General features: G+C 42.8%; 1 protein-coding gene and 1 long non-coding RNA gene across 7 annotated transcripts in view; one reads left to right on the plus strand and one right to left on the minus strand.

Moving 5' to 3' along the window:
- Nucleotides 1–9,299, plus strand: part of LOC138739522 (uncharacterized) — a 99,054-nt gene extending 89,755 nt beyond the window's left edge. Inside the window, exon 5 of the long non-coding RNA XR_011342302.1 lies at nt 8,480–9,299. This is a non-coding gene — a long non-coding RNA (uncharacterized lncRNA). The remainder of the gene's footprint in view (nt 1–8,479) is intronic.
- Nucleotides 1–26,063, minus strand: part of LOC138739520 (F-box-like/WD repeat-containing protein TBL1X) — a 469,684-nt gene that overhangs the window by 184,352 nt on the left and 259,269 nt on the right. The gene's annotated exons all lie outside the window — the stretch shown is intronic.

Here is a 26,063-nt window from a genome sequence, read left to right on the forward strand (position 1 = left end):
GGCTATACAAAGTGACTGACATAAATACAAAATATTTCATTCTCTCTTGTAGATATTAATTATATGATGCAGCCTAGAATCATTCGAAAATGGTATTTTAATGCTACATGTTTAACTTAAACTGCATTTTAAAAATTGTGCTGGTACAAGAGAATTTGGCCTTTGTTAAAATCTTTATGTTTTCAGAAATAAGTGGTTTAAAAAAATGTTATTTATGTAGCAAAGATAAAGATACATAATCAATGTTTTGGATCTGAGCCCTTCATCAAGGTATGAGCAAACATGCAAAAAGCAGGAAGGTGCCTGACTAAAATGGTGAGGGCAGTGGTAGGGGGAGCAGCAAAGGCAAGAGAACAGAGGTGTATATGTGTGGGAGGGCATAAAAGAAAAAAGGCTGAGAAGTGATAAAGGGAGGGCATAATTGAATGGAAAGGAGATAGAAAGCTGGAGGAAAGAAGACAGAGGGATGGGGAAGAGAGGGAGGCTGGGGAGTAGCCAAATAGCATATCCATTTGTAATCCGCTGAATATGACAATCTGAATTATGACTTTTCTCAACAAGCCCTGGTTAGTAAGACTCAGCAGTTATAACATTTGCTTATTTTGATTTCATCTCATTTTAAGTTTCAAATCACATAGCAAATAACTGATATGGAAACATTTTGAAAGAAGCTAACTGATCAAGACCAGCATAGATTCAAAGGGATAGAACTGCAGGTAAAGGACCAAAAGCAGCAGTAAGACAGAGGTTCATTCATCCATTCAACAAGACTGAAGCTTCCTAGGTAACTTCTTCTTTGGCAACCCCATATGGTCGGGGATAACTTACTATATTTCCATTCCAGTTCCATGGGTTATGAAGAATCCTCTCCAGGATCTGTTGACACACAGGTGAAGCATATACTAGTTGATAAGTTGAATTGCTGTCATCCTGCTCTTTGTACATGAAGCCCATGCACTCCTGCTAATGATACACTTTATCTGCTCTTTACCTTGCGTGGGCATAGGCCAGGATTATATCTTACCCCACAGAAACTAAATAGACTGAAATCAGATTTATCAGTTAAATGTTTTCGGTGTAATCAAGGGTATTTTTTACACTCCACATGGTCTTATCCAAAATTGAGACTATTTTGGATGGAATTAGGAGCATTTTTAGAATGGGTCACTAAAAAATTAAATTTCCTCAAGATCAAATGCTTTTTTTTAAAATTAGTTAATATATCAGGGGTAAGACTAAAATTGAAACTTAATTTGTTCCAAAAGGAATTTGTGAAAATTGCATTAGCAGTCGCAAGAAAATATATAGCAGTGACATGGAAATCAGATTTGCATTTGGGAATGGACAGATGGCATGCTGGAATACATAGTTATATACCTTTTGAGAAAAATACATGTCATTTAAGAAATAAATAGATACTTTTTTTTAAAAGTTTGGTGCCCATATTTACATATTGTAGGTATTAGTTTATGAAAGGGATCCCCTGAACCTCAGAGAACCTTCTCAACTCCTTGGAATTAGTACAAGATTAATAACGTAAAGGTAAAAGTTGACTGAATGTATTGAAATTTTAGTAACCAGATGTGTTTCTTTCCTCCTTTTTTCTTACTTTCTTTTTTCATTTCTAACTTTCTTTCTTCCCTTTTTGTTTTTCTGGTCTTTTGGGTTATTATTTGGGGGGAAGGGTGGGAAGGGTTCAAGGGTATATAAGAGCATGTATTATATTGATTTGGAATGTATGATGGATATTTTTCTGTATTTGAACATTAATGCATGCATGGAAATGTAAATAAAATATTTAAAAAAAGAGTTCATGAGGATATTTCACTTCTTCATTTAACTTGTGGTTTCTATTTATGTTGTGATCTTGGCAAATGACATCATCAGTTGTTTCACCCAGTGCCTGATTTTAGAAGTATTTTTCCATCAAACAGTAATTTGATTTTATTTAAATTTAATGCTTATTGTATTTCCGATTTTTCACTGAAACCTTTAACCATGCCATCACCTAGCACAATATCAATATTTCTTCCATACACTTCAACTTAATAAAGTTAAACAGGAAAGTCTGCAGATGCTGTGACTGTAGTACAATAAACAAAAGTGCTGGAAACTCAGCAGGTCACACAGCGTTCATAAAAAGCAAAGGGCATATTACCAAAGATTTGGGCCTGAGCCCTTCATCAAGTTATGAGCAAAAACCAGGTAGGTGCCTGAATAAAAATGCAAATCAACTTAATAAAAAGAGTTTAGCCAGATTTATCTGGCACAAGTCTTATCATCCAGAATTAATGTATATTAATGCCCCAAAACCTCATATTTAAAATGTTGTTTTGATATTGCTTTATAACTCATGTTATTTAATTCTGTGCAACATATTCCAGCCATATAATTATCCACATCACCTTCCCCAACAATTAAACTTTTTTTCTCATTCAGATATCTGCATACTAATTGGCTCAACCGGCTATCCCTCCATCAGTCATGCCACTCCATTTCCCCTTAGCAATTCATTTTGAATCAACTAGATTTGTCACTCTTGAGTTCTAAATTCAAACTCATCTGCTTGTCAACCTCATTTTTTCATTCAGAATAACCTTGAATGTGACATCTCTTAGTATCTCCATCGAATACCAGTAACAAATGTTTTTAGTCAACAATCATCAGGCACTTCCTTCCATCATAAAGTTAGAAGTGGGAATGAATGCTGATGGCTGTACACTATTCAAATCCATTTCCAACTCCTCAGTAAATACTGCCGGCCATACCTATGTGCAGCAAGACAGATACAATTCAGGCACTGGCTGCTAAATAACAAATAATATACGTTTCCCACGTGCTGGGTGATGACACGCTGAAAGTGGTTGCTTGCCTTTCAGCTCGTTAAAGAGAAATCTCTGGTCTGCAGAGGACTGTGCACCCAAAACACAGTATCCATGTTATCCAATGTAGGATTTGTCAACACATAAAATTGCTCCCTACTTGTGTCCAACACTGATGCACCCTCACTCTGCTGGCAATGGTGCATCAAGAGCCCAGTATCTCACTGCTAAGCAGCTGCACATTTGTCCCAGCCTGCCCAAAATCAGCCCTCCTTTTTGGCCTCTGTGTACTGCCTTGGTGGTTCACTTCACACTCACAAAAGTGGCCGCCGAGGACATGATTTAACACTAACTGCCTGGCCTAGATCCGCAGAATGACAACAGATGTATTTTTAAAAAATAAATATGGGTATGTGCTAGTAAGTGCTTGTAAGTGTACAGACCTAACAACTCATGGGGTAGCATGAAGCACGGTACCAGTGTGTTCAATATGATGGCTCGCTGCTTTCGCCACATTTTTTCATAAAAGCAAATATCCTTTTGAAAAAGCAAATACAGGTTTATTCGTAAAAGCGTATTTGCGCAAAGCGAGTATTTGTAAAGTGGGGTATACCCGTATTATAGTAGTTTTTAAAGAATAGTGCTTTTGTGGTTAAACGTTTTGACGAGAACTTAGGGGCAGAAATATCTGTGAATGTTCAGGACGTGGTGTATAATGTATGTCATATTGCAAATTGTCAGAATATTTAACTGAGAGGCTAATGAATACTGTATTTGATGGCATATAAGTCCCCTCATTTCAGCAGGGAATATTAAGAAATTTTTTTAGTGCATTTATGGGTAAGAATTTAATGTTATTGAAATATGTAGCTGCAGTATTGCAGAAAAAAACTTGGACAAAAAATGCAACTAGGACAACAGGAAAAATCTTTTTAATAACAATACTGCTGTAATTTCTAAGAGAAAACAAAAGCAGTTGAGCTATTGCAGAAAACATTTTAGAAAAACAAACTGCCGCGCTGGTCCCAGTGCCACGACCTCTCAGGGGTGGATGGGATGTGGGGCTGTGGGATCAGTGTGGGGACTGGTGGTGGCCTGTTGGGGGGTGAGCGGGACAGTGGTACCAGTGTAGGGACCAACAGCCTGCCAGCAGGTGCCACACTAATCCCACTGCCCCACTCCAACTCCCCCCCACAACAGCCTGCCAGCAGGTGCCACACTAATCCCACTGCCCCACTCCAACCCCCCCCCCACCCAACAACAGCCTGCCACCAGTGACAATGTTCATTGTCAGCGTTACTCACCATTATCACCCTAATTTCAACTTCACATATAAGTCCCGGAGTATATGTTTGAGCCGTATTTTTTGGTAAAAAGGAGGGTCTTATATGCCATCAAATACAGTAATTCTAAAATCCTAGGTAATGTATATGAATAGGAACACAACAGTAAAAGAATAATTTTAATTCAATTAACTTTTTCTTGGTGTACTGTTGTGGTGGCCCACGTCCGTGGCAATTGAGCCAACGCTCTGGGCGGTGAGCACAACCAAAGGCCAGCAGCCCACACAGTGGCACTGGCCCAACAAGCGAACTGGCGGGTGAATAGCAAGACCAGCGACCCCAAAATGGCGCTGGCCTTGCTGCAAACCAAGAGACAGGGAAAGAACGTGGGGAAGAAGGGCATTGTTATTCAGGAAAGTACCCGTGTGTGGGAAACCCGCTTTTGTTATGCATGTTGTGACATCAGCCAAGGGAAGCCATGGTGGGAAAAATGCAAGTACAAAAGTCGAGCCTGAGCCCTAATAAAACTCAGAGCTTAACCTGACAACACTATGTGTGTGTATCTTCTTTCGAGTAGCGTATGGCTACAATTGGTGACCCCGACGGTTTAGACGGCATCAGTAATGAGCGTGCAAGCAGTAGTCAACGCAGTTACTCTCAAGCTGCTGACCTTCTGGATGAATCAACCACGTGTGTGGTTTGATCAGGCTGAGGCACAGTTCCAGATCTGGAAGATCACAGCAGAATCCACCCATGTAGGCAGCCGCTTCTCTTGGCTGTCTGCACCTTCTACATCCACTGTACTTGCTACGATGATATTGCACATGCCAGAGACCCAGCGAAGCGCGCTGGTTGAAAAAGGAGACAGAGCCTGGTTGATGGTGGACGCCATTTCCAGGGGCTCTTGTTATACATTGTATTGTTGAATTACTAAAGCATTTGTCTGAGGTTGTGTTATCTGGTTATTCGATGCATCAACAAACATGGTGTGAGAAGAGGGATATGGCTGAGAATTGGTGCATATTCGAACTAGAATACAACATTTTCATTGCGACAGCGCATAGTAATAAATCTGCCCAAGTCAAAGCATACATTTTACTAAATTTATTGAGCTCTGAGGCCATCGAAAGGGAAAGGTCATTTGTATATGCAAAAGAGTTGCGTGAAGGGGATATCATTATCAACCCTGCTGAGTCAAGAGAGGACCCCAAGTATTTAAAAAGAAAATTTTGAGAAATGTGTAATCCACAAAAGAGCTTAATGATTGAAAGGCACAGATTTAATACCAGAAACCAGAGGCCCGGCAGCGACCTAAAAATCAGGGCAAGGGCCTGTGACTTCGGATCGTTCTGTGATGAATCAATTAAAGACAGGATGGTCTGCGGTGAAAGTACAAACCCAACTTTTGCCCTGGCTAAGATCTCGGATATCAGGTTGACCCACCAGCAACAACACCTGTCTTACTTCTCGGACTACAGATATAAGGCACATCTCCGGCAAGGACAACATAATAGATAATGCACAGTCCAGGCAAAGTATCCATGCATTATCAAGGGGAGTGGACTTCATGGCACTGGCAGAGGTGCAGCAGAAATATGAGGAGATGCCCCAGTACAGGATGGCCATATCGGGATTGCAGCTCCAAGACATCCCAGTCGGCACAGGTAACAGCACCCTCCTGTGCCACGGGTCAGGTCAGACCCATTGTCTCGGCGGCTTGGAGATGACATGAGATGGCATGTTTTTGACTCCATCCATGGACTGGCTCACCCATCCATCAGGCCAGTGGGTGGGCGAAGGCATGCATGCAGTGCCAAATAACCAAGGAACAGCAGCTCACCAAGACCCCACTTTCGCACTTCGAGCCTGCAGGATGAAGGTTCAACCACATCCACGTGGACATAGTAGGGCCCCTGCCAGTATACCAGGGTTTCCACTATCTGTTCACAATGGTTGACTGCTTTACCAAGTGGCCAGAAACAGTCCCACTGACAGACACATCCACAACCTCGTGCACCAGGGCCCTCATATCGTTCTGGGTAGCATGGTTCAGGTTACCGTCCCACATCACATCCGACAGAGGGGCCCAGTTCACCTCCAGTCTATGGTCTGACCTCGCCAGCCTGTGGGGTGCATCACACATCAGCTTAACACCCACAGTCTATTGGGTTGGTAGAGTGCTTCCACAGGCACCTCAAAACTACGCTTATGATCAAAATCCAAGGACCCACCTGGGTAGACGAGCTACCATGGGCACTGTTGGGCATCCGCACGGCACCCAAGGAGGACCTCAATACCTTTTCAGCCATACTTGTTTATGGAGCTCCACTAGTGGTCCCGGGAGAATTCATACCATTCCCAAACAGACAACACGATGACTCTGCAGCATTCCTTATCAGGCTAAGGGAAAGAGTCGGCAACCTGGCCCCACATTGTCCATAACTTCAGGTGCTATACGAGGGTCCTTTCTAGGCCATCTGCAACAACGGGGCCACGTTCGAGCTGGAGTTCGGAGGCAAGACAGAGGTCTTCACCACAGACAGGCTGGAGCCAGCACACCTGGAGCTGGTGCACACCAGCAACAAACCGAAGAGGCAGGCCACCGAAGGCTGCAGAGATTTTGCCTCCAGAAGCCCAGGACAATCACTGGACAATACCACCGGTTCTGGGGTGGGGTTGGGGGGTCATGTGGCAGCCTGCAGCCAAGACGATCAAGCTGGTGCTCTGGGCAGTGAGCACAACCAAAGGCCAGCAGCACTGGCCCCAACAAGTGAACCGACGGGTGAATGGCAAGTGCAGCTTAAAGGCCAGTGACCCCAAAATGGCACTGGCCTTGGTGCGCAGCCAACAGATAGGGACAGCATGTGGGGAAGAAAGGCATTGTATGCAGGAAAGTAACCACATGCAGGAAACCTGCTTTTGTTATGCATGTTGTTACGTCAGCCAAGGGGGGGCCACGGTGGGAACAGTGCAAATATAAAAGTCAGGCCTGAGCCCTAATAAAACTCAGAGTTTAACCTGACTACACTATGTGTGTGTGTGTCTTGTTTCAAGTAGCGTGCAACTACACTGTTTTATTTATCATATATTTTGGCTTATAAGTCAACCAGCAGATAAGCTGGGTCCCCATTTTCAGCCTCATTTTAATGGTTTTATCATATATCGGACATATGAGTCGACCTCCAATCTTCTGCCTCCCAGCATCAACCCAAAATTTGTTACAACAACCCAATCACCAAGTAACAAAGTTTTAAATTAAGCAAGAAAGTTTAAAAAAAGTTTTTTAAAAATTTGCCTCTGGCCAGGAAGTTGCCAAATGGTGCTGGGACTAAGTCTTCAGCATCAGCTGCAGCTGGAGTCAGAGAACGGCGACTCCTTTCTCAACATTGGATATGGTGCTGTCCACATTGAAAAAGTCACCTTGCTACCCAAGTGTGATCGGTGCAGGAATCACAGCTACATGTCGGCTCCTGGGCAGGAGCGGCGTTCTTGGCTTTCCGGGCATGAGCGACGACCTCATTCTCTCTGCAGGAGCGGCAAAGTTTTCCCAAGCAGAAGTGGCTACTTGTTTTCCTGGTAGGAGCCGGAACCTTGGCCTACTGGGCAGGAGTGACGATCTGGATAGAAGCAGTGACCTTGGGCTCCACAATTGTAGAATGTCTAGGTAGGTTATGGTGGTACCCAGCGTTGGAGAGGTGTCAGGGAGTGACAGCGCTGGTGGTGAGGAGGTGATTCCAGGGTTGTCTTATGCTATGTCGAGCAGTTTTTAAAAATTTGAATTTAAGGTCTCAAAAGTATATCTGGAGTATAAGTTAACTTCTCTCCCCCCCCCCCCACCAATTTTTGAGGGTTTCAAGTCTCGACTTGTACATCAAAATATATGGTAATAATGTTTTAAGTGGGATTTTCTTTATTTTTGAAGATAATGTCTGTACTTAAATATATACAGTCCAGAAACCTTTTCTCCTCTGTTTTTTTTAAAATGGCATTATTTCAATAAAATTTGCTACTTAATTACTTTCGAAAAGGAAATAAAAAAGGAATAAATGCATTTCCACAATTCCAATTATATATATTTTCTGTAATTCTGCTTGATATCCAATGTGTGTGTTCATGCATCTGCCATAATCTTTGGCATGACATATTTTTCCTAATATAGTCAAACTTATACATAGAGAACACTAGAGGTGAGTGGAACATAATTTTTTAATTTAAACAGTAGCAGAATCTTTCTACAAGTCTTCAAATATTGACATAAGAACAGTGATCATTGACTTTGGTAAATACTACATTAGCAATTGCTGCAGAGTTTCTCATTGATCTAAACCAACCACAAGCTAAGTGTACTGAATCTTGTCTTATGCTTAATTACAGAATAGACTTCACAGCATTGGCCATGACAAAGAAGCAGCTGTTAAATAAAAGACAATTTTCACTCTATTTCGGGACTAAGACTTTCTACCATGTAAGAGGTTGGCCCACAATGTCACAGTGAATGACAATTTCTCAATCAGGCAAACACTGATGGAAGGTTTGTAGAGGTGCTCCCCAAGGATCAATAGGAATCACTGCTTATACGTCAATGTCGCAAATCATGAATGGTTGCATTAATATGGATAAAGAGAAATTGTTTCCACTCGCAGAAGGGTTATGGATCAGTAGACACAGAGTTAAGCAGATTGGCAAATGTAAAAGATTTATCCAACAGCAAATAATTTGGCATTCACAGAACTGAAAGTAGTGAACACATCCAGATTCTAAGGAAATTGGTTAAACACTGATAGAGAAGAATTTGCAGGGCCAAAGGGAGCTAGCTGGGGAATGGGGCTGTAGTTTGATTTTGTAAGGCCTGATGTTGGTTCAGTGGCAGAATTCTTGCTGTCTTGTGTGTTATAATGATTTCACGATTTTACAAGCCTTTGGCTGTAGGTTTAATACTAATTGGAATTCTGTAACTCTTGGAGAAAAAAATGCCCTGGCTCAGATTTTAGATTTATTGTCAAGGTACATACATGACATCACATATAACCCTGAGATTCCTTTATCCTGTGGGCACATCAGAGTTACCACTCATTGTTAGTGCAAAAAATTAACTGTACACAGTGTAAACATGTAAACAAATAAAAGAACTGCAAACAGATAACAAATGTAAACAAACTGACCATGCAATACAGAGAGAACAAAAGAAAATCAATAAAGTGCACAAGTAAGTGTTCTTAAATGAGTCTCTGAGTGAGTTTATTAATGAAGAGTCTGATAGTAGAGGGGTAGCAGCTGTTCCTGAACCTGGTGGTGTGAGTCTTGTGGCATCTAGACCTCTTTCCTGATGGCAGCAGCAAGAACAGAGCATGTGCTGAGTGGTGAGGGTCTTTGAAGATTGCTGCTGCCCTCTGACGGCAGCGTTCCCTGTAGATGTACTCGATAGTGGGGAGGGTTGTGTTCTGAGCTATGTCCATTATCTTTTGGACGGTTTTACACTCAGGGGCATTGACGTTGCTGTACCAGATTGTGATGCAGATAGTCAGCGCACTTTCCACTGCACCTCTGTATAAATTAGCCAGAGTTTCTGGTGTCGTACCAAACCTCCGCAAACTCCTGAAGAAGTAGAGGCGCTAACGTGCTTTCTTCGCGATGCCATTGGCGGGTTGGGTTCGGGAAAGATCCTCCGAGATCGTGACTTGCAAGAACCTAATTTGCTCGCCCTCTCCTCCTCTGATCGCCGAATGATCACTGGATTGTATATCTTTGGCTCTCCTTTCCTGAAGTCCTTAGTTTTGGTGACATTGAGTGCAAGATTGTTGTTGGTGCCCCATTCAGCCAGGTTTTCAATCTCCACTGTTAATGTGGGGCAGTTCCACAGTTCCATTGCTGTTTGAACAAGTCCAAAGATCAAATTTGAAGTTTGTGAAAAAGAACCTTCAGAGATGAGATATCATAATATATTTGCTATTTATTGCCTTAAAAATTCATGTACAACCAAATGCCATACTGCAGGCTGAGGCAAAACAAATTAAAAGACTACAAAAAGAACCCAAGAGGGAGTCAAAGCCCACAAAATTTCTTGCATTTCCCAAAGGACAATGTCTCCTCTAGATCCTGTGTTGTTTTGGCCTTTTCTTGCCCATGTATGAGGTCCAACTGCCTGGAAAAAAAATGGCACCGCATGAGGATGCAGCGGCCAATTTGGCTCTGTACAACAGTAGAAGCCCCTACAGGTATTATCTACAATCGGGGAAGAATAGCGAAAAAAATTTTAAAACTACCTTGAATCTTCAAACTGGTGGATTGGATTTGTAAGTTAGTGACCGGCCGGCTTTAACTTACTGAAGAAAGCGAACCAGACTGTAGTGAATTACAGAACGAATTGCTGGACAAGTGAGGGAGGCCGTCAGGAGCACTGTGCCAGTGGTGGGCTGGTCTTTGAGTTAGACTGAGAGTCAACCCGTTTAGACCCATGCTCCCAACAATCTTACTCATAAATGTAAAATCATTAGAGAAGAAAATTGATTGCCTGACACCGCATCTGAACCAGAGAGAACTGCAGGGATGCTATGCTCTGGTAATCTCAGAAACATAACTCTAGGATTCAATTTCAGATTTAGCAATCCAGCAATATGGCCTTATCCTCTTCAAGGCAGACAGAGGTGGTGCTGCTTCTGGCAAGACACAAGGAGAGGATCTGTGCATTCACATCAGTGGAAATTGTATAAAATTGTCTCTATTGTAAAGACCTTCTACTCAGCAGAGGTAGGGTTCCTGATGGTGAAATGCAGGGAATTCACTGCCTTACTGATTGCCACAGTTTACTTTCTGCCATCAGCAAATGAGTGTAAAGCAATGAAGTAACTTTATTGTGCCATCTGTGAAGCCCAAGCATTCACCCTGATTCTTGCGTGATTGTGGCGAGCGACTTCAACCTGCCGATCTGAAAACTGATCTACCACCAGCATTTTAACTTTGCCACCAGAGGACAGAACGTCCTACTTTGAGTGAACACCAATGTCTCTGATGCGTACAAGGCTGCCTCCTAACCTGCCTACATACCCCTGAATAGAGACTCCTGGCAAAGCGAACAAAGCCAGTTTGCAGGGAGATTGAGACGTGACAGTGGTGGGTGGAGGGGTGAACACAGCAGCACTACTGGACTGCTTTGAGACCACAGTCTGGAGCTCCTTCAGGGCGGCAGCAAACACTACAATGGCTATGTAAACATAGATGAGTACGAGCTTAGAGATTGGATACATTAGCAAGTGCAATAAGGAAATCACGGAAATTAAATGTGACTGTTAGGAGAGGGAAGGGGGTTAGGCAGTCAGTGCAGAGCTGTTCACCTCAACCATAAGTATAATCGTTTGGATATTGTTGGGGAGATGATCTACCAGGGATGCCATAGTGGTCAGGTCTTTGACACAAGTCTGGCCTTTTGGCTGAAAAGGGAAGGGGGAGAAGAGGAAAGCTAGAGTGATTGGGGATTTGATAGTTAGGTGAATAGATGGGAAGTTCTGAGAACAAAATCAAGACGATGGTACATTGCCTCCCAGATGCAAGGGTCAGGTTCATCTCAGATTGCGTTCACAGCATTCTGAAGCAGGAGAGGGAGAAGCCAGCTGTCGTGGTCCATGTTGGTACCAATGACGTAGATAGGAGAAAATATGAGATCCTGAAGAGGGACTATAGGGAGTTAAGAAGGAAGATGAAAAGCAGGACGTCAAGAGTGGTAATCTCAGTTATGCTGTCTATGACATGCAGCAAAGAAGGTAGGAATAGGAAGTTGTGGCTGAAGAGTTGTTGCAGGAGACAGGGGTTCAAATTTGTAGATCAGTGGGATCTCTTCTGGGGCCTGCACAAAAAGGATGTGCTACACCTGTACTGGAGAGGGACCAATATCCAGGTTTGCTGGAGCTGTTAGGGAGAGCACTGGATTGTCAATCCACAGGACCTTAACATCAGCAGAGAGAATCACTGAGGTGTTCCTACACCACCCCCCCAAACACCCCCCCCCCCCATCAATATGATTTACTGGGATCATTGTTTAAAGAGGGCTCCTAAAATCAGCAAGAACCTTTACCACCCCGCACACAGCATCTTCCAGCTATTCTAGTCAGGAAACAGATACAGAAGGCATTTGCGCCAGAAACTCCAGGCTGAGGAACAGTTTCTTCCTGCGAACAGTGAGATTGCTGAGTGACTGAACATCTGTTAAAACTACTCTCTGAGACTCCACTATTTATTAATAATATTTTTTAAATATACGTGGACTTGTACTGTACTTGTATGTATGTTTGTTATGTCTATATACATGCTTGCACTGTTTTGCACAACAGACCAAAGAAAGCTGCTTTGTCATATGATAAATAACCTTGAACTTGAAATTCCCTGAGAGTATTATCAAGGAAGCACGTTAATTAAAATCTAATTATGGAGGAAAACATATTTGCATCAACAGTAATAGCAACAATGGCAATTTAATTAGTATGAGATGTTAAGGCACAACCTAAATGCATCGATCGCAGCTCGGCCTTCAATACCATTATTCCCTCAGTGCTGGTCAAGAAGCTACAAGCTCTCGGCCTCTGTAACTGGATCCTTGACTTTCTGATAGTCAGTATGAGTTAGAAACAACGTCTACTCCACACTAATTATTAACACAGGCACACACCTAAGGATGTCTGCTTAGCCCACTGCTCTCCTCATAATACACCCATGACTGGGTGACCAGCCACAATTCCAATGCTATCTGTAAGTTTGCCGGCAGAATCACAAATGGCAATGAGAAAGTGTATAGGAGGAAAATAGATCAGCTTGTTGAATGGTGTAGCGACAACAACCTGGTGCTCAACATCTGCAAAACCAAGGAGATGATTGTGGACTTTAGGATAAAGTCGGGGGAACAAAACCCAGTCCTCATCAAGGGCTCAATAGTGGAAGGTTTAAGAACTTCAAATTCCTGAGTGTCAACATCTCTGAGGATCTGTACTTGATCCTCCATGTTGATGAAATCACAAAGAAGGCTCGCTGGCAGCTATACTTTGTAAGGTGTCAGAGGAGATATGGTATGTCATCGAAAACTCTCAAAAACATCTACAGGTGTACTGTGGAGAGCATTCTGCCTGGTTGCATCACTGCCTGCTATGGTGGCGCCTACACTCAGGACAAGAATAAACTACTGAGGGTTGTTGGCACCAGACTTCACTCCATCGAGGATATCTACAAGAAGTGGTGTTTTAAAAAAGCAGCCTGCGTCCTCAAAGTACCCCACCACCCAGGCCATGCCTTCTTCACTCTGCTTCCATCGGGAAAAAGGAACAGGAGCCTAAAGATGCAATGGCACAAAGACAGGTTCTTCCTCGCTGCAATCAGATTCCTGAATAATCAATGAACCAAAGATGCTGTCTTACTTTTTGAGCAATTATTTTTTTTTATTTATAGTAATGTCGTAAGATGGTTTAATATGAATGTTCACACTACGATGCTGCCCCAAAACACCGAATTTCATGACTTGTTTATGACAATAAATTCTGTTTCATTTTTTGTCATCTACATATAATGTGGATTTGGAAAGAACATTGTTAGTTTTACTTATTCCAACATATTTTACAAATCCCAAAACTAAGCACATAACACAGACCAATATTTCATTGCTGCCTTGAGGTGATACACATTCAAGTTAATGCAATAGATCCCATGGACCTACTTTAAGCATCATCCTTCATTCAAAACCTGAAGCAAATGAATCAATGTTCTTTCCTATTTGTGGGACTTTACCATGTGGGTTGGCAGACTTCTTGTATCATAAGATTTCAAAAGTACATAATTGGTTGCAAAATGAAATGATGTTGAAATGTAACATAAAAGTTTGTAGTAAAACACACACAGAAAGTTGGAGGAACCCAACCGGTCTCACAGCATCCATATGAGGTAATGATATATTACCAACATTTCGGGCCTAAGCCCTTCTTCAAGGAATAACCAAAGAACAGGAAGGCAAACAATAAAGACTGGAGACTGGCTGGGGGAGGAGTCCAGACCAACAAAATATGTTAATGGGTTGTGATAAGAGGAGGGTAAGAATGGATTTTGGCATTGTGAAAGGAGAGAGAGAGAGAAAAGGAGAGAGGGGGAGAGAGAGAGAGAGAGAGAGCAGGGAAGGGTGATAGGTGTAAGAATGGGTGGAGTTGAACAGAAATCAGAGAAGTCGGTGTTAATGCCATCCGGTTGGAGGGTACCCAGATGGAAGATGAGGTGTTGATGTTGTAGATGAGACAGGCATCACATTAATGAGTTCCTCTAGCATTTTTACCACAATCACAGCTTCTGCAGCTTATCATGTTTCTCTCATATATATGAAACCGTAAAGGTTAGAAAAATATTGACGAAATGCAGACAAATGGGAGTACTCTAGAATAGCAACTTGGTCAGCATGGCTGGACGGCTCGTTATGTGCTGTATGACTCTATGACTAATTTAAAAAATAGCCATTTAATGAAAGCAATGGGAGTATACCCAAGTTAAAAAAGGGTGAGAAAAACTTTGGTTATAATAGAGAAAAGATAACAAGTTGATACTCCTCCAATCAGAATGCATGGTCAGTTCGTTTTTTGTGGGAAACATCATATAGAAATAATATAAATATAAAGTCATGCAATTGTATTAGATGTATATTTCATAACAGTCTGCCTTTTTATACAAGGTCCATATCCAGTAAAACTGGGAAACTAATAATGCATGTAAGAGTTCACAAAGAAACCCATGAGACCTCCTAGCATTGTAATTATAGTGTATATAATCTCTCTAGACTATGGGATGATGTTAGCATTTTCAATATATGTAAGGATGCTCCCTTAATACACCAAGATAATTCAAATATAAAAAGTCATGCCTTAAGATTGAAGAACACAATTATAATTTCTTGAACAAGGGAATGCAGAACCGATAATTCAGCAAATTTAACAGAAGACAATCAACGCTATTACGAGAGCTAATTCAGTTTTAAAAGGGAAAGGACATGGATGTACAGAAAATTTTAAGAAATAATTACTGAATGAGAATATTGTAGTCTTTCACCCCAATTTCCATGGGAAGGGTTTAAGACTAGTAATAAATTCAAATGGGGTTTATACCACTAAACAACAAATTTTAATATCCAATACTTATTGAGCGCTTTGTGCCTGCTATCGTTTTATTTTTTTATTTTTCACACTATGAACCATATTGACCAAAATACACATAAACATTTCCCTCTTGAATATACAGTGTCATTTTCTCCCCCCCTCCCTCTTTCCCAACCCCCTCCCTACCCACTAAATGTTCAACATATTAAACAATGTCATCACACAATGAAAATAAACAAGAAAATTGTGTCATCTACTTTTACACACTGGATCAGTTCATTTTGTTTTCTTCTCATTCTGTCATTTTAGATGGTGGAAGTCCACGGTAGGTCCTCTCTGTCGTTTCATTTTTGATGGCATGGTGAACATTCTAAGTTCATCACCTGGTAATCCTACATTTGGCAGTCTAAATTCAGGAAAATCCATGGAAGATTACCCTCCAAAACTAGAGACCATGAGAAGTGAAAACTGATAACACAATTGCCCTTGGACCAGTAATCAGTGCAGCAGAATCCTCAGTTTTTCACTCATTACAGAAGCAAAGGAGAAAGTTCCCAAAGAACTTGTTTGCTTTTAATTGGAAACTCCTGTGCAATGAAATAGGGATGAGAAGATAACGGACTCTCAGGAGATAAAGCAACAAGTAAAAGAAATAAACCCAGTTAAAAAAAGAAAAACAAAACTGAAGATAAATTGCAGCAATTCATTTCAATGAAAGGAATTCAGAGTCCCGATGACAGTTATACAAAATGCATGTGCATTAACTGAAAATTTAGTCATTTACATCAAGACAACCAAGGGATTTTACAGACAGGGAAATTATCCAATCGTTCATGCCCTACTTGGGATTTTTGCTGCCACTATTTGAAACTAACTGGGTTTTAATAGTACCAGGAATCTGCATAGGTTATTTATAGGAGAACCTTTCTTATCATGCAGTAGGATTATGCATTATGCATAACTAATTTATATTGGGATTGTATAATGTCACTTCTCCCCAACACTGTTTACATTATTTTTAGGTAACATGTGGTGAATAGTTATTTTTATGCAATGTTGTTCAAATAGAAACAGTTAACTGTTTTTTTTTTGCTGCAGCTACAATAAACCTTATTTTAGTCATATAATTTTTCTGTAAAAAGTATTTTCCACATAAAGATTTGAAAACTGTTCTTTTCAACATATTTTACCATTAACTATATAAAGTTATACACGTGGAAATTTTCTTTGCTTATTAATTATATTATCTAGAAATAGAAATCTAATAAACCCAATCTGTTCTGTGTTCGTAATTATTAATTTGGCTGATAGTCAACCCAAATCTTCTGAAACTACTAAGAATGAAGAATTCAAGATGAGATGTATAAAGGACAATTAAAAATGGATGGGTCGGAAACATTAGGGTGGTTTTAGCACAGTGAACTGGTTTAGTCAGCCGAAGTAAGAAGAACTCTTATCCATTGATTGAAAAGTGATTTGTTACCCTTAAACAAAGTACAATATTGCATCCAAGGACCCTCTGGGTTAAGAAATTATTTTGATCCAATATTATCCACTCATTAAACATTTATTTATAAAAAATAGCATGAGATTTGGGTTTTAGTGAGACAGTTGAAACAAACCTAAATAAGAAGTAGGGGCACTCAAAAGTTATGCCATTTGGTTTTAATTGATTAAAGAACCAGAAGAATTAAACATTAAGTCTCCAACAAGATTAAAGGACAGAAAGTCATTCTATGGTTGTTATTAAAAAAAAGCTGGATCTCAGTTGCTACAATAGGTACTTATACTTTGGACTTTTAAGTTAATATTTAAAACTAGCCAAAGATGATTAAGCATTTTACAGAACACCATCCCTTTGTTACCATTTCCATGAAAATTCCATCTGTTTGGTCCTACAAGTCACCCTTCAATTGAGGAGTTTACTCTCTGAGATTGATTCACAAGATTTTTTGCTCAATTTCTTTCATTATTATGGAATATACGAGTGGTCACGGTGCTTAATTACCTTCATTGGGAGACCATGTCGAACAGAGCCCATGATGGTGCAAATTACCAATGTTTCATTAAGAGAAGCATTTGAACGCCCTTCGTGCTTTCTCGATCTCATAATAAGCAGAAAATGTTTCCTATCCCAAAGCAAAATTCAATTAAAATTCTATCAATGTGATGCAATGCAGGACTTTTGATTGCTAATTGCTCAGTATACTTTACTGTGAACAAGGTCAATTTAATATTTGGATGGGCAGTGCATGACTGAAAGCACAAAAGTGATAATTGTGTTAAACAGGAAAGTCTGCAGATGCTGTGACTGTAGTGGAATACACAAAATTGCTGGAGAAATTGAGCAGGACCCACAGAATCTACAGGAAGTAAATGATAAACAATGTTTTGGGCCAGAGTCCTTGGTCAAGGTACGAGCAAAAATCAGGCAGGGCCCGAATAAAACTGTGGCGTGTTGAAGGGGGAGGGAAGAGAGAGGAGAGTAGGGAAGGTCAGAGGGGGAGGAGGACATGCAAGCAGTAAGCCTTTTCACACCACATTGTAAAATGGAGATTCCCTGTAAATTTTCCCAGGAACTCTCCCATAAACCTGCAGTGTGGAAAAAGTCGGCCCGGGAATTTTAAAAGGGCCACGGACCCGGGAAATGTTCCCAGACCACCCTCTCCCTGTGGTGTGAAGAGCCAAATGGCCAAGCAGGGAAGGCTCGTGACGTCAGCACCTGCATGCAGTGTCACGAAGGCAATTAAAATTAAAAGGTACTTACCGCCTGACAACTTCGAAATGTCACAACAGCAGGATAAATGGCCGTCCTCATTAACCATAATCCCTCACGCAGCTGTATTTTCTAGAGTGGTTCCAGCTGCGTGAGGAGTTATGGGAAACGAAGTTGTGGTGATACAACCACAGCACTGGGCCGCGTACTCACCAGCCTACTACAGGGGGCGACCTCAGGTAGACAACCTGGGAGGCAGACTCCACCTGGTCATCTGTCAATCACCGACTTGTATGAGGACTTGAGCCAGCCCTTCCTGAGCCAGTCACACACACATGGAGCCCTTGAGATACTACAATTGATGTACAGAGTTTAAATGGATTAAAGCCTGTAGGACAGTCTTTCCTATGTTTTGTGTCTGCTTGCTCACCACAGTGCACCACAATAAGCCGGACCTCGGGTCACTGTGGATGAAGGCTGGGTATATGAACATGGTAAAAATCTGCGTCAGTACCCTGATAACTGTGGCAGTGGAGGTGTCAGGGCAAAGGATGGCGAAAGGAAAATGGGAGAATATGTCTCTGACTGAGAGGAAATAGACGTTCTTGTAAGTGGAAGGCAGAAGGCCCTTAAAGTCAACGCTGAGCCACTTTAAGGGCCAAATGGCCTTGATGGCATGGGTCTGTGGAAAAAGCGTGGTTTGCACTCTGCACGGACCCTGCATGACTTGGTAATGGTCCAGACTTGGACTGTGAAGCGAAGGTTCCGAGACTTAATGAAATAGTACAGGTGCGTGATGCCTGAGTGGCAAAGGGTGTCGTGCAGCGCCTGCTGTTGGTTGGAATGCATGCAAGCGCAGGTCCGGGACAGTCGAAGGGGGAGTCATTGAACTTCCCCGGTCTACACTGGATGTTGTAACTGAACGTGGCTAGCTCGACTCTCCAGCGCAAGATCTTGTCGTTCTCGATCTTCCCTCTGTGGGTAGTGATGAGCATGAATGCCATGGCCCACTGGTCTGTGAGAAGGGTGAACCTTCTGCCGGCCAGGTAGTGGCGCCAGTGGCAGACTGCTTCCACGATCGCCTGGGCCTCCTTTTCAAAGGCGGAGTGCCTGAGCTCTGAACTGTGGAGGGTCCAGGAGAAGAAGGCCATAGGTCTGCCCCTTTGGTTGAGGGTGACCGCAAGGGCAACATCAGAGGCCTCGCACTCCACCTGCAATGGGGTGGTCTCGTCCATGGCATACATCGTGGCATCAGCGATGTCCTGCCTGATGTGAGTGAAGGCCGCCTGCACCTCGGGGGGAAGGGGAAAGATGGTGGCTTGGGCCAGTGGACGGACCTTGTCCGAGAAGCGGGGGACCCACTGAGAGTAGTAAGAGAAGAGCCCTAGGCACCTGCAGAGGGACTTGAGCAGGTGAGGGAGGGGCAGTTCCATTAGGGGTGCATGTGTTCGGGGTCGGGACAAATGACACCATGCTCCACAATGTACCCCAGGATGGAGAGGCGTTAGTGCTGAACACGCACTTCTCTTTGTTGTAAGTGAGGTTCAGCTCCTCAGCCATTCGGTGGAATCTCTCCAGGTTGGTATCGTGGTCCTGTTGATCATGGCCGCAGATAATGATATTGTCCAGGTATGGGAAGGTCGCTCTTAGATTGTGCCGGTCTACCATGAAGTCCATCTCGCGCTGGAACATGGAGACCCCATTTGTAACCTCAAAGAGAACCTGATGGGACTGGTAGAGGTGTCCGTCTGCCTCAAAAGCAGTAGATTTATTCCGGGTGTGGATGGGGAGCTAGTGGTAGGCCGACTTCAGGTCAATTGTGGAGAAGACTTTATAATGGGCTATCTTGTTCACCATGTTGGCTATTCAGGGTAGGGGGTAGGCATCTAGCTGGGTGTACCGGTACTGTAAGTACTGCCGGTCCTGGTGTGGGTCAGACAGACGCTCTACTACAGGGGGCGACCTCAGGTTGAGGCAGACTCCACCTGGTCAGCTGTCAATCACCGACCTGTATGAGGACTTGAGCCAGCCCTTCCTGAGCCAGTCACGCACACATGGAGCCATTGACTATAGACAATGAGCATCCTCAGTTTGCTGCCACCTTTTACGACCATGGCCTGGGCTCTCCAGGGCCTGGTGCTGGGCTCTATGATTCCTTCCGCCTGAAGTCGTCTCACTTCTGCCTTGATAAAGGTCCTGTCGGCTGCACAGTAGCGCCTGCTCTTGGCCACTTTAGGCTTACAGTCTGGCGTCAGGTAGTTGAAGAGGAATGGAGGGGGCACATGTAGGGTGGAGAGGCCACAGGTGGATTGGGGGCTGTTGCTGGGCTTTGTGCTGTGGATGGTAAGTGGGGGGAGTGGGCCACCAAAGATGAGGGTGAGGCTTTGGAGGTGGCACTGGAAGTCCAGCTCTAAGATGACAGGGGCACAGAGCTTGGGCCTGAACCCTTGATATGTTTCCCCATCCACTGTCAGATCTGCTGATCAGCGCCCATATGCCATGATAGGGAGGACCTAGGCAGCAAAGGCGATAGAGAAGTTCGTGGAGTATACCTTTAATTTCAATATCCGGGCCACATTTGGGTGCACAAAGCTCTCAGTACTGCTGCATTTTGTTACCTTCCCACTGACAGCAATGTCCATCATCGAGCGCCCGTGTCCATGGGGAATGCCCTTCTTTAGTGAGGTAGATGCTAGGACCATCTCGGTGTCGCTGCTTCCCAATGGTTGTGGTGAATAGCAGCCAGCAGTTTCCTTCTGGGGCATGGGGTGCGGCAGGTGTGTAGTTGTGTACACGCTCATGTTGACCATGTCGTCCCGTCGATGAGGCGAGCAAGTTGATGTGGTCAAGCGCCAGCTGGCCCATGATGGCAGCACCTGGTAGACACATGTGGCGTCGGTGTGGTCGGGCAGCCCAGCTGGAAATGATCCCGGAGTTAACATCATCAGTGCGGGCAGACATGATGTCTTCGGTGTGGGCAGAAGTTGAAGGAAGTGAAGGAAGATGGTTGCGCCCGGAGTGAGCACACAGTGGCGGTGTGGGTGGGTGGCTGGGCCGGACGTTATATCAGCTTTACTGGCGGACATGGCAGACCGAGTAATGGCACTGCCCTGGTCTTCACACATGGCGGCATCCTGGGGGGGGGGGGGGGGGGGGGGGAGTGGAGGGCTCCCGGCAGGAGTAGAGAGGCAAACCTTAGTGAAGTGGCCTTTCTTACCACATCAGGAGCAGTGTAAGTTCTTCACCAGGCAGCTCTTCCAAGAGCGCCTGTCTGACCCACACCAGGACCCGCAGTACTTACAGTGGCAGCTGCATCAGCAATTGTCTCTTCCCTGTAGGGTCCTTCAGCGACTGCAGTCGTTAGCCTCAGCCAGGCTGGAGGTTGGGGGATTCGGGCGTCGAAAACATCTACGTGATGGCCTGCAGCTTCCAGAGAACTGATCACCTCCATGGCCCTTGATCGCAACCCTTGCACACAGGCATCTCGGCTGAGTTGCTCCACCTCTGCTTTGGTCACCATGGTCTCGTTTGTGCACAGGTGAGCTAGTTCACGCAGAGCCCCCAGATAGGTGTCTGGGAAGGTACTGGGTGTAGAGCACATTAATCAGGGATCTGTACATGCCTTCCAGGATGGTCATCGCAGGTTCGAAGTCAAAGCAGTCTCTGATGGCCTGAAAAGCGTGGAGGCCCAGTTTGGTGTGAAGTATCATGAGTTGCTTTTGATTTGTGTTGATCACCTCAGCCTGAGTCTGGATGATCGCTTCAATTGCATGCTTCCAGATCTCGAAGCGCACCAAACAGACACAAAACAGAGGAAAAACTGTACTACGGGCTTTAATCCACTTAAACTCTGTACACCATTTGTAGTATCTTGATGGCTCCACTTGTGTGACTGGCCCATAAGGGGCCGGCTCAAGTCTATATACAGGTCGGTGATGGACAGCCGGCCAGGTGGAGTCGGCCTACCAGGTTGCCTACCTGCAGTTACAGAGGTCGCCCCCTGCAGTAGGCTGGTGGGCATTCGGCCCAGTCCTGTGGTTGTATCACCACAGAAGTCGGCCATTCATCCTGCATCGTGCCGTCATCGTGATATGCTGAAACATGGGGGGGTGGCGTGGTCGGTCGACTGATAGTCAGACAGGAGGTGACTTTTCGTGATGCGTCATCGGTTGGAGGGGAATCCCCCTGAATTGCCGTGGAGGGGAAATTCCCAGGAATTTGAAACGCAGTGTGAAAGACATGGGAGATCCTGAATTCGTGGGAATTTCTCTGGGACAGCGTAGGATCACCGTTCCAATGCAGCTAGTGAGTTCATTGATGGATATATGTGGGAGGGTAGAAGAGAAAAAAAGCTCAGAAGTGATAGGTTATTTCTCTGAATGCAGGAAGAAGGGAAGGGGGTGGGAAGCTGCAGGAAAGGAGATAGAAGAATCGAGAAAGAGAGACTGGAGGAAGGGGATGGTGTTCAAGAATGATGTTAATCTTTGGAGAGTGTTCAAATGGCATCCTGATCCCATATTCAGACTGAATTAAATTCCCAACTTAATTCATTTGAAGCACGTTTTAGACCTATGACAGAGTATATAGATATGTCTTGGGAGATAAATTGGGAAAGGTTTGTTAGAGAAGGTCACATACAAACACTTTAAAACAGATCTTATTTAAAATACTGGAGCTCTGCCCCATGCAAGACATGTCGGGGCCAACAGCCTTTGCAAAAGCTTTGGAGAGTGCCCAAGAGACTTCACTAATGGATTGTTGTTTACAAAAAGGGAACAGATGAAAGATCTTGTCAGAGCCGTCGCCTTCTCTCTGGAAGAGTACTTGCTGTTCTAAGAGGGTCATGTGGTTTTTCAAACAGAGAGAGTCAAACAGGCTTTCTCTCTGAGAGAGAGAGAGAGAGAGAGAGAGAGAGAGATATCACTTCTACAGTGTTACAGCCAGCAACAGCAGATGGGACTGGAACAGGACAAGCCGGCAAGCTTGTGGAAAACACTTGGAAGACGGATTCTTGTTTCAGCCTGGTCAAAGTCCTTGTGGATCATGCAAGAGGAGAGGATTGGCTGTCTAATATTTCACTTGGAATAAGGAAAACAAAAAGGAACTCTGTAATGACCTGAAAGAAAGAGGTTATCATCTGGGGAACCCTGAAGAGGGAAAGTTTAGTCAGCAAGATACTAGAGTGGCTGATTAAAAAGGAATCAGTTCTCTCTGAAAACTGACAAGAACCTTCCTGAGTGGTAACCATTTACCTTTCAAGCACCAAAGCCTGGTGAACTTCATAAATGTTAAATTCTGTGCACAGTATAAGAATTGCCTGCAACCAGTGAACTTGGAGGAATGAGAAGTGAGATTGGACTGTGAATCAAAGAACTTTTCTGAACTTGCACACACATTACATATACGTACGCTTAGAATTAGAAGGGGGTTAAGTTAGGTTAACTAAGTCAATAATGATAAGTTGAAGTTTGATTCTATTTTCATGTTTAAAGATAATTAAAAGCAACTTTTGTTTAAGTAACCATTTGTCTTGGTGAATATCTATTGCTGCAGGGTTTTGGGGTCCTCTGGGCTCATAACAGACCCAAATGTTCCCATGGTACTTTGATCAGTTCACCCTAAAATCTACTGCTTTCATCCTGCCCACCCCAATCAACTTCAACAAGCTCTTCAACCCCCGTGCTCCTTAGCTTGACCTAATTAGAGGCTTGCATAAGGAAATATTTGAAATAATCAACTTTACTCAGACACTCAAAATATTGCACATTTCATAATTTAATGAATTAAATTCATGAGAGTGTATCACCTTAAAGACAGCAAGAAAGGTATCAAGATGCTTAATGGCATCTATGGGCTGCAGCAGAATGATTGAAAGTGGGTAGATTTTAATCATGTTTATTGCTGATGGCAATGACAAACAGTAATGGTATTGCCTGACATATCAATTAACCTTCTATAGCCCAATAGACCTTTGTCAAATCTGCATTCCTTCAAATCTAGCTTCTTGAGTATCTCCAAATCTATTTATCCCATGTGATTTTTGCAGTATGGACCCATGGTCTTCAATTATTTTTTTTAAATCTCTCAGCCTCAAGAGGATCCTTAAAACTCAATTCTTCATCAACAATCTTTTAATCAGCCTGGGCAAAAACTCTAGTTATACTCCTATAAAACATTTGGAGTGCAAGTTTAGACAAACAAAATGTTTTCCAATTTATACCCGTGGTCAGAAAAAAAATGCATTTGATGCTGAATTCAAAGAAGTTTGAATGTAACATGTTATTTGTGGGTTTATTTGTGTCATAAAACAATAACGAACATAATTTTTTTGAATAGTGCGAAGGAAAAAACTTCATCTTAATGGAGTACAGTAGGAGAGGTCACCAACAATTCATAATGAGCCCTCCTTATCCCCAATTCTTAGAGCTATCTCCCAAGCTCCCTCCATTCCTGTCTTTATCCCTCTTTTACTTCTTTTCTTTCTCTCAACTTTTCCCACCTTCTCTCTTTATTTCTCCTTGTGCTTCTTTTCCCCCTTCCCCCAGCCCTCACTTTCACCCCTCTCCTCTCTCTGGTAGGCCTGGAGATGAAGCTGCTGTAACTAAAAGTGGAATCAATGGCCAAGACAAATAGCTTGAATTTCAAAATATATTCAAAGAATGTTAAGAAGCAAACAAATAACTACATGAGAACAGATCCATTTATCAAGTCTGGGCTGTGATTTTGAACCTGGTTACATAACACTGGCAGAGTGGTATCGCCAGAAAAAAGGTACTACTGGCACTATTCATCATGACGGACATTATTTTATTTAGTTATTAAAATTGAACTGAAGTCCAGGACAACCCATAAAAGCTAGCAATTAAATTAAACATGGCTTGCACTCTACAGAACATGTGGTAAACCAGCCAAATAGCTAAAAGATTTGCATTTACACAGACATCCATAGACTAGACATGTTTGCCCTAGTGACTGAAGAGAATATCAACACATTGTTATTTGGCAAAGAAGAATGGAAAAAAAAGACACGAGTAAAATATTACAATATAAAAGTTCGTGTTAAAAGCATAATAAATGTACATATATGTACAAATAGGAATACTAAATTAAACGAGACCCTATTAGAGTGAATGTTCCATACCCTTGTGTAAACATAATTCACTGATTGCTGCCATATCCACTATATAAAAATCTATCCTGCAATATCAAATTTGCTGTATGCTGTTCAGATTTGGACTGGGGCCTAGTTTTAGTCATGGAGCAGCTGTGCAATATATCTCTCCAAGTCTGCTAATCACATAAGTGCATATTTCACATGTGATTCACATTACCTTATATACTTGCACACAAAATTAAAATGCAGGTCAGTGCTTGAAGGTTGATAGTGGAAAAGGAATTATGTAAATCATGTCCCAATATATGGTACTGCAATTTAGTTACTCTACTACTTAAAACTCTCCAGATTCCCATCTCATGTCACACATATCCAAAAGAGCTGATCATGGAATTGCAAGGGAACTGGGTAAAGATTTCCACATATGTATGTTACAAACTGTTAAAATATTTACCTACTACCAAAGATTCAGTTGATAGCACTTCTACCCAAGTTTTAAGGTCATGGATCAATACAAGAATTTAGGCACAAAAATCGAGGTTGATACAACAGTTGCTAAACCATTAGAGCACCATCTTTCGTATGCAATGTTCAACCAAGGTTATGTCTCCTCTCCAGATGGATATGAAAAGATTCAATTTCTACATCCACATCAACTACTACAAACAATATCATACCCATGGTCACTGCTGTTGGAAGTCAGAGCAGCCTTCTGAGGGTGAACCCACAGAATATGATTGGCTCAGACAAAGTCCTGGGATGTCTTGAGAGCCTGCACAGATCAACTGGCAGAGATGCATTTACAGAAATTTTTATCCCTCCCTAAAATAGTCCACACTGACTTGCATGAAGATGCCACCACCAGCAAAATAACATGCCTAAATTTCTACTGTCTGGTGACTTCGATGTCCACCATCATGAAATGTTTTGACAGGCTGGTCATGGCTAACATTAACTCATCTTACATCAAAGTCTTACTTACTGGCAGTCTGGACCCACTTCAATTTGTCTACTGAT

This window comes from Narcine bancroftii, chromosome 7 (assembly GCF_036971445.1).
Source record: "Narcine bancroftii isolate sNarBan1 chromosome 7, sNarBan1.hap1, whole genome shotgun sequence".
Taxonomy (NCBI): domain Eukaryota; kingdom Metazoa; phylum Chordata; class Chondrichthyes; order Torpediniformes; family Narcinidae; genus Narcine; species Narcine bancroftii.